At 32.5% G+C, this 15,576-nt stretch overlaps 1 protein-coding gene across 8 annotated transcripts in view; it reads right to left on the bottom strand.

The window, feature by feature from the left end:
• Positions 1-15,576, bottom strand: part of LOC117166852 — a 651,449-nt gene that overhangs the window by 42,106 nt on the left and 593,767 nt on the right. The gene's annotated exons all lie outside the window — the stretch shown is intronic.

Here is a 15,576-nt window from a genome sequence, read left to right on the forward strand (position 1 = left end):
AGGGAGCTCTTCTTAATATTTTGACACCAAAATCATGTCGATACACCTTACCGACTGCGAGTAAAGCCACCCACGCTTTAACTTGACAGACTGTATTCTCTTTGAGCCAGAGTGCGACAGCCACCAATAATGTGTTAAATGGATTCGTTATTATTTCCAGATAACCGGAACTGGTCAAATACGTCTTGATGTAATACGTGTTTGTGATCATTTCTAGCGCTAAAACCCCTTCCCTGAATCGCAATGACGAACCGTTCCGTTTCATGAGCAGGATGCCCTTTTTTAGCCAAATATTAGATGTCTCACGTTTAGATGCCTTCCTGTTTTCCTACAGATTTGGGGTGTCCACCGTGAACGATTTTTTTTCTTCATTGAGTTTCTCAATCCTTTATGGTTCTGACCCAATAGTCAAGTCCTCCTCTTCAGACAAATTCAAGGGTGTCTAATGAAGATTCGCTTTACAAATGGTGTTGTAAGTCAGAAAATCTCGTTTGCTGCTAGAATAGTATCGCAACTATATTACTTGTGACTTTTAGAGTTTGCTGACATCTACATTGTCCCTACTCCCTCTAGGTCGTAGTAGAACTACTCCTTCAATCGCCGATTTATTCTGGTGCATTCGGTGCTTTGTCATTCCCTCAATTTTTTTCATAGCTCAATCTGTCGTAAAACTCTCTGTAAACATTTCTACGAAGTTTCAACTTCAAAAACTTTAAAACGTGTTTTCTCCAAATCATTTTTTTGCAACTTATGTATACTATTGCGTAAAAACTATGTGACCTGTCGACTTGATGCAAATTTCATTTTGCATAGTATTGAAAACCGTTCTATATAAACCACAGTTTTATGCAATTTCATTTGTTTTTCTTATTGAACACACAAAAAATGATTAAAATGTTGAGTGAAAATTTCATTTTTGGGTTCAAAACGTTAAAAATAAATTTATTTTTTGTTTCTACTAGTTAATTGAGATTCATATAGAGTAAAAATAGCACATAAAAAAAATAAAAAGAACTTCTGTTCCAGTTGAGAATTGCGGACGCTATCATATACACAATCGGACCAATTCATCAGCGGCACGCTTCAGTTCACTTGTAGATCACTCCGCCATTTTCTAACTTTTTCTAAGTTCTTTTTTAATATTGTTAAAATGTAACCTCAAATATACCTATCAAATAAACTGCATATGTCACTTCATTTTCGTAAAAAAAAACATCCCGAAAAATCACCTTCTTTCGAGCTTCACACCAATTGTCTCGATGTCATTCTCGAAATCGCTCTCTAGTTCTGTGGGCACTTATTATTCTATGGTTAAATACACTATTCTGCATTGATCTAGTACGAACTCAATGTGAATATCATTGTAAAACTGCTTTTTGAAATCTATCACTTACGGCAGTTTCTGACCCGAAATAGCATAGTATTCGAAACTCATTGGACATGCTATTTAGTGTTTTGCTTAATGGGCTTAACGCTAAACAGAAACGTAATGCACTAAAGAAGTACATTTGGAAGATATTGTTTCAATGCGTATTAATCTAGTTATCCTTGGTTTTCCATGATCATAGTACTTGATTCTTGTACCCCGAAGCTTCATTGCAAATAGTCATGTCGCACGGAAGGAAACGCTTGCTTGTAGTCAATGTATGAAATAGGTAAGTTTCTTTGCTTTTTACGAGTTTGCGTTATAGCCACACTATCTATGGTGACGAAATATTTACTGCCCTGCGACTGGTTTTTCAGGCAAGATGTACGTTTTACTTTTTAGCATAAAGCTTGGCGTTAGATCTGGGTGATGGATGCTATTCTGAAAGCACCTTCCCAACGCAGAATACACATTTGGCAGTTGCTTGTACCAGAAGTTGGGCACTTTATCCGGACTTGGAGCTTTCTAGGTACTTGTAACTTTTCAAAACACTTGAACCATCTGAAGCTGTGATGTTGGTCAGATCAATTTTAGGGTTACTGTTTGCTCTTGCTTTGTCTAACTGGAACCACACAGTGTTCTAATTTCTGGTTATTTTGCTTTAGATTTAGTTCATAATGGATAATGGCCGTCGTATAGAGGCACCGCGAAAAACTATAAAAAATACAAAACAGTCTGGGAATATCACAAGCGCTAGCGTTTAGGGGAAAAGCCAAGTGTAATCCGCTCCTTCATGGGAAAATTTGGTACACAAATGTTGCATGAAGGGGAATAGGGTTCCCCCTTGGACGGCATGCCACCGTTTTTCAGGCGAAAGTTTTGGCCACTTTTCGCTTTGCTGAGATATTCTTGAAAGAAAAGTCTGCTCATAGGAAGATCTCAATCTGCTCGGACAGTCAAGCGACATTAAATGCAGTTGTAAAATCAGACATTACATCAGAGTTGGTTTACGAATGCAAAAAGGCATTAAACCAACTTGCAGGAAAGTACGCGGATCTCATATAGATTTCTGGTCACACGGGGGTCAAGTCAACGAAAGGTGGACCAGTTAGCGAAAGGCGGCGTAGCAAGTAAAAACCTAGGACCGAAAACTGTACTGGGAGTAGCATCTGGCTGCATCGAGATGGCCATTAAGAGATGGTTCCAGACAAAGCACAGGGAATACTGAGAACAAACCTAAAACAGACTAGACATTTATAGAAAAAGAACTTACTACATATTATAAATTTTTTATCGGCCAAGAGACACTCCCGCGTCACTATTAGATGATAGGTAGATTTTGGCTGATTTATGGAAAATTTAAAATTGAATTATACACAAGAACATCGGCCACATGATTTTATAATGTAAAACTATCTTTAAAAACACCAGAGTATATGCAGTAATTTATCAGAGTAAAATAATGACTAAATATCCAATTGAGAAATCCATTTCAGATGATTCTTCAATGATGAAACAATTTTTGTACTTTAAAACACCAGGGTGAGCGAGGGGGGGGGGGAGAATTCAAATAGAATCACATACAGGACACTATCTAGCTGGTTATCCAATATTATCGAATCATTGAATCTATAAGCTTGGAATTATGCTGTTTCTATAAAATATTGAACACTTAAGCACAATATATGTGGATTTATATTCATATATTTTAAAGGTTACATAGTTTTCAGAGCGAAATTTTAAAGAAATAAAATTTGTTATTTTAATTAAGGGTCAATAATTATTTTTCTCGACTCGAAAACGCTAATGACTATACATACCACACTTATTTAAAAAAATTATTTTATCATGTTTTGTTAACTTTCTCCACAAATTATGAATGTCCTGGAAATCGGCAACAATATTATAAAAATACTAATAGTAACTAAATTAGGTCGGCTCAAGAGACAAATTCAAATCGCCAAAAAGTTTACTATGATAAATCCCTAGATCGTCTCTCAACGTACCTGCGAATTCGCATTTACTGTGCGCGTAATGGAGGAAATGATTTCGATTGTTTAAAAATTGGTTATATGGAGTAGAATTATTTTATATTTATCTAATATTTAGAATTTAAAAATTGCAGGTTCATTTATGCCAGCGAGCATTCTACATATAGTTAATAGCGAATTGGGTTATCCTGCAGTGATGTTACTCCAACAATACTCCGACCTGAACCGAAGCAAATCGGAGCTATAAGATTCTTACGCGAAAGTTGAGAATATACGTGCCGCTTTCGTTTATAGAGGATTCTTATTCGCAAGACAGGATTGGTGTTATGCTAACTTTCTAATTAGTGCAAAATCGCGATTCTAGCTGTACGTAAACAATTTTAAGTTTCGCTTGAGAATATCAAGTGTATAAAGGCGGTGAAGTAACCTTCAACTTTTAAAATTAAAGATTACAAATTCCTAAAAAATCAAATAAACATTGTAGTGGATTGATGTTCTAGAAATCTTATTGTTTGATAAAATATATTTTACACGCATTAAATTTTCGTTAAAATTGTAACGTATCAATAATTTTTTCAATCTTTAAGCATTTATATTTATTGACAATATTATCTTTTAACCCTCTACTGCCCACAGTGACATATATGTAACGTTTGGAAGATTTGAGTTTTTTTAAATATGACTTTTAGACGAAGAGAAATTTTTAACGCAAGAATTTACATGAAAGTCATGACGGTAATGAGCTGGAATTTTAGTTTTTTATACACTCCGCCATAGGAACAATATGCCTAAATATCTCAAAATTCAGAAAAAAGAAAGTTTTAAGGGCGCTAGAGGGTTAATTAAAATGAAATATATTTTCTCTTTTTTTTGGGAGGGGGATGGGGGATTTTCAGAAAAAATGTAAGCTTTGATATGATAAAGCAATCTTTAATTTTAGTTTTCTCAAAACAGGATAATTTATGTTTGATTACACACTTTATTCTTATTCAGTATCCTTATATCTCGGAAGTAAGCTTCCGATTTTACAAAAAATTAAAAATTAGCTGTTTAATCCATATCCAAATCCGATTGTGCAAACCCATGAAATTTTAATTTTTAAATTCTCAGCTTTCTTCTCACAATTGATTAATTTTTTTTGTACATCAATCTGCTCAATATTGTTTTAGTGCCATTTCGAGATTATCAATTTCCAGATCTATTTTATCGATCGTGAATTACTTTTTTTGAACAACATTTTTTGCCTTTAAATTAGCATCACTCAAGCTTGGGAGTAGAATGTTGTTTAACCTTTAAATAATGTTTTCGATATTACCAAAGGGTCTTACGCAATCTGAAAAGTTCACATTTTGTTGGTCATCCAGTTCCGTTCTGTCACTCTTAAAATGTAGTAGTCAACGCAGTTACAAACTGTTTTCCTCATTTTAAACCACTTCACAGTGTCTTGCAGCACCCCTGAAAGTGTCTAAACACCAACTTCAACGTTTTTTCTGGGTAGCTAACCTAAAGCAACTTTTTTTCTAATTTTACGATGTTTTAGCAACTGCCTTGAGCTCTGCGTACTAAAGAAATTTCTTTTTTTTATGTGCGATTTCTTAAACAACTGTTCGAAAAAAACTTGTTCATAATGATATGAATATGAAAATTGCAATGGTTTTTTCCTGATTAGAGTGGTCATAATAATAACTAAGTACATAAGAAATACAACTATCATCAGGCTATTTGCTACCATTTTCCATCTTTGAAATTTAATGACGATATAACCAAATCAAGGTAAACACGCAATCGCACAATGCAGAGGGCTAGAAGCAACCAAAAGTGGAAAAAATTTAATTTTTTGACGAATTTCTCTGTAACTTGGTTTAATGATTGCGAATTGCGTTTCTCAAAATATCATAGAATCTCGGCAATAATTTACGGAACCCCAAAATTGATAACATTTTTAAAGCTTTTTAACACAGATCTTTTAAAATCTAATAATTCAAAATTTCTAAAATTTTAAATAACTCGAAAATGGCTAAAGATATGTAAAGAACTACAGAATTTTAGTGATTTCCAATGAAAAGGGGTTAACTATCAGTTCTTTTATTTGAACATTATATTTGATTTTTAAGTTCAGTTCGTACGTCAATGTGACTCAGTTTGGATATTATCAATTTAGTACCTGAGATCACATCGACACGCCGCGAAGTGCGGTGAAATCGAAAAACAAAAATCAATAATATAGGACTAACTTTCTCAGCAAATGATAGGAGTAGATTTATTAATTTCTTGTTTATTTAGCTTTCATCTTAATGCAAACAGCATCACTTGAATTCAATGTGTAAAGGTATAAGACAGAATAAAAAATTTAACTTGTACACACAATTGTTATAAGCAAATAGTATTAATAAATAAGGGACATCAGGGGATATTCGTGCTAAAAAATAAATTTTTGCTCTAAAATTGTTTGCTTTCATCGTCAGAATGATACGTGCCAATTGAAATTTATGGCAAAATCTTATTAATTAATGCTATAAACAACGTGTATGAACAATTGTACATCGCAAACATTTATAAGCAGAATAAAATCGTTTTTCTTCTAATATTTCGGTAATTATATTACCAACAATGTTTTCTCAAAAAATGTTACAATTCATTATTTATTTGTTTATTGTATACGCAAGTGCACAGTTTTCTTGTTTTGAAGCAGGAAGAAATCTTTTTTCTTCCGACCTTGCTGAAATTATATTGCCAATGATATTTTCTGAACAAATTTGACTATACATTATTGTTTCTTAATTTTATGAACAGATTATATAAGCAAATTTACAATTATGTTATTAGAAAAGGTTTTGACAAGTGCCAATTATTCGTTCTATAAACAAATTATATAAAAAATGTAAAGTTTAGGCATTTGTGAACAAAAAGAAAGAGTATTTCATTGTATTTACAATATGTTGAAATAACAGAATAATAGCGGTATTCTTGTATTCTTATAAGTCCTTTTTTCATACATTATTGGCAAGGGATTTGAAAAGAAAAATTGCCGAATAAACAAATTAAAATTGTTTACAAACATATAACTTCTATTATTCGGCAACAGTTAATGTGAAAAAAAACATTTCCAACATAATTTTAACATGACTACAAGAAAGAAAAATTTTTTCTGCTTATAAACATCTGCAATGTGTATTTTTTATATAATTTGTTCATTGCTTTTACGAATTCCATTTTATCACAAAATGTAGTCAGAGAATATCATTCGCAATATAATTTGGACAAGACTAGACGAGAGAACGATGTTTTCGGCCTATACACACTTAAAATGTACCTTTTTTTTATCTAATTTGTTTATAAAGTAAACAAATAGTAAGGCACATCAAAGTTCAATCTGTATAATTTATTTTCAATATAGTTTGAAAAATAGTATAAAAGAAAAAACGATTTCTTTCTGCTTGTGAATATCTGCAGTGTACACCTTTTTATATGATTTATTAATAAAATAAGCGATTAGCGATGCTTGGTAAGACTTTACTATAAGATATCATTGAATGTGTAATTTAATCAAGATCAGAAGAAAAAAGAATTCTTTTTGTAGCGGAATTTGTTGAAAAATCATCATCGACAATATAATTTCAGCAAATTAAGAAGAATAAAACGATTTTTTTTCCTTCAAAACCGTCTAAAATATGAATTTGTGTATATGATTTGCTTATCTAATTGAAAAATATTAATGCACAGTATGATTTTTCAGACAACATCATTGACAATATTATTTCATAAAGGTTAGACAAAAACGATTTGCTTTCAAAATTAATTAATAACATTCTGTTTTAAATTGCAATGGCCACGTATCCTCATGGTCAAATCTAACATTTTTAGAGCAGAAACATACTTTGAAGACAAATATCCCCCGATAAAAATTATTTATTAATAGTATTTGTTTATAACAATTAAATTTACGAGCTAAGAATATATTTTTCTGTCCTAATTCTCTATGCATTGAAAATAATTTGGTGGAATTTTAAGAAAAATTTGTTCTAAGAGGTAGAAAATAAAATTAAAAAATCAACACTTTTTTCGCTGTTTGCATTATCATAAAAATTAAATAAACAAAAAAATGAAAAATTTTATCTTAACACTTTCTTCAAAATTCACTTCTAAATTCAAAAAAATCGAAGATAAGTGCATAATTGCAATATAAATGTTATGTTGAACCTCGTTTTTGCTTTTACCTGACTGTGAGCGGATACGCCATGCGACGCTCGGAATTCGAATCAGCGGCGCCGGCAGCGCGCATTTGAAGAAAGGCTTTGCGATCGGCCTGTAATCGTTTTAACGATCATCCACAGAAATGAGGATTAACTATCTACTGTAGGTGAAATTAGATTTTTATCAATTTTTTATCTACAATCGAAGGCCGTTAGTTTAGTCTTAAAAGCACTATAAATTTCAAAATAGCTTATCCTTGAGAATTTTTCAAATTCGCGGTTTGGTAAGTGGAGGCCTATTGAAAATTCAAAGCTGTATAAGAGCCAATGGAACCTTGTGGAAAATCCATGTTTAAACGGAAACTTCCGAGGTTCTATGGTCTGTACGTTTTATTTAATACGCGTAAGTGTGATAGAATATTTTCCGAGGCTAGCACCAATAGAAATTTGTTGTACTGCTCGATAGAAAAGCATTCGCCTCAGTAGAAAATGTTGTTAATTGTCAAGGTGAGAATTGCCTCTAAACATTATACTTTCGTTAAACATTTTAAACTTGAAATGATAAAATTGTCTTGTGCATCTGAATAGTATATTCTTTTCCGAACATTTTGATACCAAAATTATTATTCTAGTCGCCGAAACATCGCAATACTATGGTGGAAACCATAGGACTATAGGTGAAGGATTTGTTTCAATTCTCACTTTTCAAATCATTCTTATCGGAGAAGGTATTAAATTTGTGTGAAATTAGACAAATAAATTATTACATACATGTATTTAAATTTATTTGCCAATTTTTAATTTTATTTTTAAACTTCGCGCACAACATACTACTTGAGCTATTACAAATGCGTTTGAAGTTATCTTCAGCTGAAGTTAATGACATTTTTTTAAATTTTGAACGCTGCAAAGAAAAGTATTGCGATCACTCTGTAAGTTTCTACTGGAAATTTTAACGTAGAGTCCGAACATCAACACTTAAAAGTTAATATTGCTAGTTACTTAGCATGTCACTATTCCGCACAATATTTGAACCGTTTTTTGATTATATTATATTGATTTTTATTTCACGAATTGGCGTACGTAAACAAAAACACTGCGAAAACACTGGCATGCATGATGCTACAAAGGCTCGCGACTTTTACAAACAGCGCATATTGGGACCATCTTTCTCTCTGCTTGGGCTGAGAAACTGCGTGGGCCAGCAATTTTAGGAAATAATAAACCGCAGTTGCTACACTTAAAGTCGAGTGTATTTATCTGTATCATTATTAGCTGTATTTATTGATTTAAAATAGACCCGCGCTTCTCGACACATGTGCAGCTAAAACAGTTGCTTACAGCGCCCTTATAGATACATGAACGGGGCAGCCAATGAATGACGCTTAATAAAAATAACTTGCCGACTCGCGGTAGAGGTAGGGATCCCACCAGCCGTAGAATAATTGGTTGTTTATGCTTCACAGCCGTTAGAATAGGTGGAAGTTTATTGTAGTTTAGGTATGACAGTTTTACGAGCAGGTGCACGTAACATGTAATAAATATGAAAAATAATATCTCATAGAATATATGTAACTACCGTAAAACAATTTTATTTTTCACAAAATATTGTAAGAAATAAATCAAATAAATTTTCGTAGAATTTTGTTTGCTACAATTAATAATTTGCAACATTTAAAATACTTCTTAAATGTGAATCGTGCTCAGAGGGTGGTGTAAGACCTTCGAATCAGAATGGGGGTGCCTTATGCCGATAGACTGCAATGTTTTCCATCTCCTGAATGTTTTCTGTACTCAAGATAATTTTTTACTACGAGCATTAAACTGTAACTGTTCCAGTTGTTCCAGATAATGAAAATGAGAATTAAGGGTAGCTTGCCCTCTTTAAATCTGAAACGGAATATAATAGAACATAAAGTGTTGTATTTTTAATACCACTTGAATAATTATTTTGAAATTGAATTTAACTTGGGTAAAAATCATGAATTTTTGCGTATGTTAGCAACAGAGGGTTGTTAACACTTGTTTAAGGGGATAATTGTTACGAAATCAATATTCGACCGCAATCGAATCACATAATGTTAGTCTAAAAAAATTTTAGGCTGCTTTTTTAAAGTATTAATTTCACTGGAAATTACATTTCTCCAGTAATGATTAGAAAATATTAAAGGGTGAGTTTAGCCCAAAAAGTGAAATCAAATTGAGGGTGAGCACTTTAGTAGACTTCCTAGTTCGAATCAACTGACACAGTGACTGGGAAATTCAACGGAAAATAGGTTTTTAATTAAATAATGATGTTATAACTGATTTTTATTACACAATTTCGTACACATTATTGTGCCATAAACTAAAACTTAAATTTAGCGCTCATTCTCATAGAATTGCATATATATGAGGGGCTAACAAGTAGTTGTTATTTTTTTAAACGATGAAGTTATGTTTTATCACTTCTGCAAAAATATATATTGCAACCTAAATTGAATGCGAACCTGATTATATAGGAAAACAATGCTTAATGTATAAAAAAAACTTGCTTTAAAAAAAATTATTTAAACATTTTTATAGTTTTTGTATTCCCGTATAATTAACAGAATTTGCTCATACATTTTTATAATTTTTGTACTACCGTATAATTAACAGAATTGGCTCATTCATAAGAAAGAAGGATCTGCAGATCCACCTTTTTTATCTGATTTAGATACATTCTTTTGACAGGATCTGAATTTTTTATAACAAATTACTAAACAAATTATATAAATTTTAACTATGGTAACAATTATTCAGAAGTATCATATCAGGTGGCATCAAGATAAATTTTAATGTTAAAAAATTAGATATCTGTACAAAAAAAAACACATTCTCTACAATTTTCACCGACAAAATTGAAGATTTTTAGATATCAAACCTTCAAAGTTCAAGCATTCTAAAAACATTAAAACTTATACGCCTTTTAATTCTAATTTTTAAAAATAATGAATTCAAGCTTAGTTGAACCGTTACAAATTAAGCAGTTCCAAATTTCGTTTAGAATTGAAGTATTCTGAAATTAATATCCTGAAACAAAGACGTTAAAAACTAACGAACTTAAAATTGTGCATCACGGTTGTTAAACTTGATGATTTTAATCTAAAGTGCAAAAGTAATAACTTGGAAATCGAGTTCAAAACATTGCGGTGGAAGCGAACCTGAAGTATACCATAATAAACTTTTAAATTGAAAGGACAGAAAAAGCCGCGAGACAAAATTACGCGGACAACGAATGGAAATATATTATCTTGAATGTGCGCAATGTGATTGAAAGATTTTGAAGAACATTATATATTATAATCTTTTAAAATCTTTCAAATAATAATATTTTTTATAATTTTTTCTATTTCACAGTGAAAAAAAGTGAAGATGTGTCGGAAAATCCTGGTGCCCGCTACCGCCAGTTTTGCCACCTTGTAAATGTGCGCTTGTCTGTAAATTATGGTTTACACAAATCTGTTTTAAATTTACTTCTGTTTTATTCTTAAAAAGCGTACAAATCGGATCGAAATTAATTCTTACATTTATGTACTCGTAAGTTAGAAATCATAAGAAGCTTTTCATTAGGTATTTTCACTTCGTTCAACAGCTTACTGCACTTCGTAGATTGCTGAAAGGAAAACTATGGATCAGATGCATGAAAGAAAACTTTATTTCTGTAATATCTTTGCAATGAATAATAATTATAATGTCTTATTATTTAATTAAATAGTAATTAAAAAATAAAAACTTTTTTTTAAATACACTCATACAGAAATAATCATCTTTTACGAAGATATTAGCAAAACAGGGCAAAAATAAACTGAATCCCATGCATTTGGTCCCTTGTTTGCCCCTCAGCAATCTACGAAGTGAAGTTAGCTGTTGATTGAGCGGAAATACCTAATACTATTGATAGAACTTTGATAGTAGAATTTGAATGGCTTGAACGGCAAATTATTGTGGACCTCTCAATCTCTCATGGGTTTCGAAGTGATGCAATTATCACGGTCGAGTACAGCGTTGTTCAGCATAAGTATTTCGTACAATTAACGACGGCGGTAAAGTGCTCTAGTTTAAACTTGTCGACTAGTGTGTCTCGCATTCGCATTTGTCAGTCACGGTTTCCTCGTTGTCCTTTCATGCACTTCCAATTCGCCATATGGCGTTCTCACGTTTGTCACCAACGAATCGGAATTGAATCGAGTTTACTGCGGTATTCAGCAGGCACGTTCGAGCATTAAAATAGCGACAACGACAACTACAAGTTGATTTCGCGAATGATATTCAAATTAGCACATAATATAGCCACCATAAAATAAAGAAATCTAATACAGGAAAAACCGAGAGTAAATTTTGTTGCACGTATTATTGTATTTACAACTACTGATATAGTTAGAATATAAATAACCTTGCAGGAAACTAAACTGTCTGCTATTATCTATTCGCATAAGTAAACAGTAAATAAGCCCGTGAGTTAGGAGTGTCATTGTACGCGGACACAAAGTATTATTTACAGTTTTCGTGGTTGTTTGCTATTCGGGAAGCCAGGGCTTCTTTATTTGGACAATGAAATGCCACATACATACCTGGAATTTCTAAAATAAAACTTTATATACCTTAATACAGTATTATCACACAATGATATAAAGCAAATAGCAGATGTCGCAGCCACTAGCTGTAAGTAGTGCTCCTAGTGGCCGCAAGTGTTAGTTACCGAGCGTAAGTAACTCTATTGTCAAAGTTTAGGGTGAATTTGCTCGTCCCTACAAACTATTATACATATTTAATCGAACCGCGAAAGAAATCAATCGGTTGTTTTATCTTTAGTGATGCTGTATTAAATGTACACATATGATGTGTTGCTGTTTGCAAGCGGAAGATTTCTAATTGCCCAGGCCCTAAAGGTGAACTCAGAAGAATACTCGATATGGCAGCGTAAAGATTTTGCACCAAGGTTAATTTTTGTTGCAGATAATATTTACCCTGAAATCCGGTAAAGATGACAGTCCGCAGTTTTAGAAAATCAAGTACGGAAGTGTGTGTGGATATATTCTATTTTACAGAAATTCTGTAGAACACAGTAAAAACAAAGTGTAAATCTAACACTAATTTAAGAGCACCATATACCTACAACAAAAATTAGTCTCGGCAGTGGGAATGCTACTGCTTCACAAGGTATCGTTTTCCTCGAACTTGGGGTACGAAATTTCACCTACTGTGAATTATTTTTACAGTTTTGCGGAAAAAATTGACGAGTTTTGTACTTCAACTACGAGAGAGATGGAACACCATTTTGAAATTACCTGCAACAAAATTGATCCCAGAGTTTTTTCTGTGAAACTGCAAAATTCTTTATGAAGTTTTTCTTTTCTTTTTAATATATTGAAAGTTCACTGCTACCGGCGTATTAATTAAATACCACTAAAATATGTTCGCTCTCTGTATAATTGAAGTATAATATGCTCGTTCTTGCAAGATATTATATATTTATTCAATATCACAAGCCCGATAGGCTAGAGACGCTCATTTCTCGAATAGCAATTGAGAAACCACCCGTCTTTACCAGAAACCTACAACTCGTCCTACGGAGAACTAGCTAGAGGTTTGATTATTTATCCAAGCTCGTTCGTTCGTCCTCTCTTTTTCCGCGGTGCACCAATAGTAAGAAAAAAACAGAATAGGTAGCGGTCTCATTCAATAACCGGTAAAAATCAATTACCATGCAAGTTAAAGAGAGGAGAATTATATGCGTATTAAAAAATAGAGAAATGCTTAGAACTGTTTATGTCATTGCTCTTGAGCTTTTGTGTAGAAATCATCTAATCATTTGAAATAATTTAAGGGCCGCACTCAAGGGCAGTGAAACATATACGAAATGTATGAAGCATACATGGCAGCATACATTGAAAAATTCCATTAATGGAATTTCATGCATGGGAGTTGGTGTAGTATGCGAGCGAGAAATGTTTCGGAGTGTAGCTCGAAAATTGCAAAGAGGAATTTCAACTTCGTACGTCGCTGTCAGTTTTTTTTTACAGCAAAACGATTCGGCGATAAATATTCTGCCGGAGTTCATGAAATTCATTTGCTTGTGCATGACGATACTTAGGTCATCATGAACAAAAAACGACATTTTTTTTTTTAAACGTTTGCAGAACTATGATCCCCCAACAATGGGGCTGATCAGATTAAACAATACTGTAATTTTGTATATATTTCACAATTTTGTGGACGACATTGATTTAGAATTTTTTATGAACGATTTTATCTCGCGAAACACAAGACGAAGGGCAGTTTTTGCAAAACTACATATAAAATCCGATTTTCTTAGAATAAAAAAATTTGCTGTCAATTTTCGAAAATTGTATTTACCCCTCTCCCCCAGGGTTTTCTGAGCACCATATATAGGGCGAAAGTATTCTGTCGCCCCTGTTTCCACTGAATAGGGCGTTAGTGTTGAATTTCGAAAAATTTGTGTTATTGGTCTACACTATTTTTTTAACCTATAACTCATATTTGTATAGAAGATTATGGTCCAGTTCCCTTTAGAAGTGGATTAAAATCCATCTTTGGCATTTTTTTATCAAGTAATTTCATCTTTCTTGTATTTTATTTTCACTATTCAATAAAGCTAAGTTATAGCTCTCATGTGATTTTTTGTTTTTTAATTAGTTCGAAAAATATAAAGTTATGCAAATCTTTGTGTGTCCATATTTTCTTTTTTGAGAACGCCCCGCATCACTAATAAGCGGTTTTCTCGAAAGTGTTTGCTTTTTTTAGGATGTTCATTTCACATTTCGATAGGCCTCAGTAATAGTTCAACAGAATTTTTTTGATTTTTTTTTACAAAATCGATAATAAAATATTTACGAAACTTTTTCTGTGTCAAAATTCCCGTGTGAAAATAATTCATGGCACTATACTGTCCCAGCCTAGACCGCCACGAGTCTATACTGATTTATGTAAGAAAAATGGAATGAAGCTCTTGTGTGCTTTTTTGGAGGAGTGTTTCCAAATATTATCGATTAAAAAGAAAATGTTAATTGTAACTGTTTTGGAACAAGGAGCTAACCTCAAAATTGAATTCTCATTTCACTCCATAAATACTAGAATTATATATTTTTTAAATGATTAGGCTCTATTCCTGCATTAAATCAAATTTTCATTCAGATTGAAAAATTGGTTGATTTCAATAGATTTTATCTAAGACATTTTCTTTCAAATGCTGAGGTTAGAATAAAAAAAAACACCTTATACAAAAACTATTGAAATTAGCCAATGTTCTACTCCGAATAAATATTTAATTGAAAAGAGGATTAGGCCCTGATTATCAAGGAGTGCAATTTCAAAAGTGCTAGCAAACAAATTAGCAACAATAACCGGAATCGTATTGCAAGAATCAGATGTTCGCCGTGCCGCCATTCAGTGTGAATACGTTTCGTTTCGCGACCACGAGGTTAGAAGTTTCCAGATTCTTTTTCGACGTAGGAGCGTTGGAATCAAGACCCAAGCTAAAAATTGGATTTTTTCATTTTACTCCATAAATACTAGAATTAGATCTTTTCTATATAATCAAGACTTAGTCCTCTTTTCAATTAAATCTTTATTCGCAGTAGAACATCGGCTAATTCCAATAGTTTTTGTATAAGGTGTTATTTTTCATTCTAACACCATCATTGAAAAAAAACGTCTTACATAAAAGATATTGAAATTAAACAATTTTTTCTCTGAATACAAATTTGATTCAATGCCGGAATAGGCCCTAATGATTTGAAATAATGTAATTGTAGTATTTATGGAGTAAAATGAGAATTCAATGCTGAGGTTGGCTCCTGGCTCCAAAACATTTACAATTAACATTTTCTTTTTTATCAATAATATTTGGAAACATTCTGACAAAAAAGCACACACGAGCTACGAGGGTGGATTGATAAGTTTCCGGCCTCACCAAGAAAAACAACGTTTTTAAGAATTTTTTTTTTTATTTCTCAACATAATCTCCTCCAAGGCTGATACA

This window comes from Belonocnema kinseyi, chromosome 1, assembly GCF_010883055.1.
Source record: "Belonocnema kinseyi isolate 2016_QV_RU_SX_M_011 chromosome 1, B_treatae_v1, whole genome shotgun sequence".
NCBI classification, from domain to species: Eukaryota; Metazoa; Arthropoda; class Insecta; order Hymenoptera; family Cynipidae; genus Belonocnema; species Belonocnema kinseyi.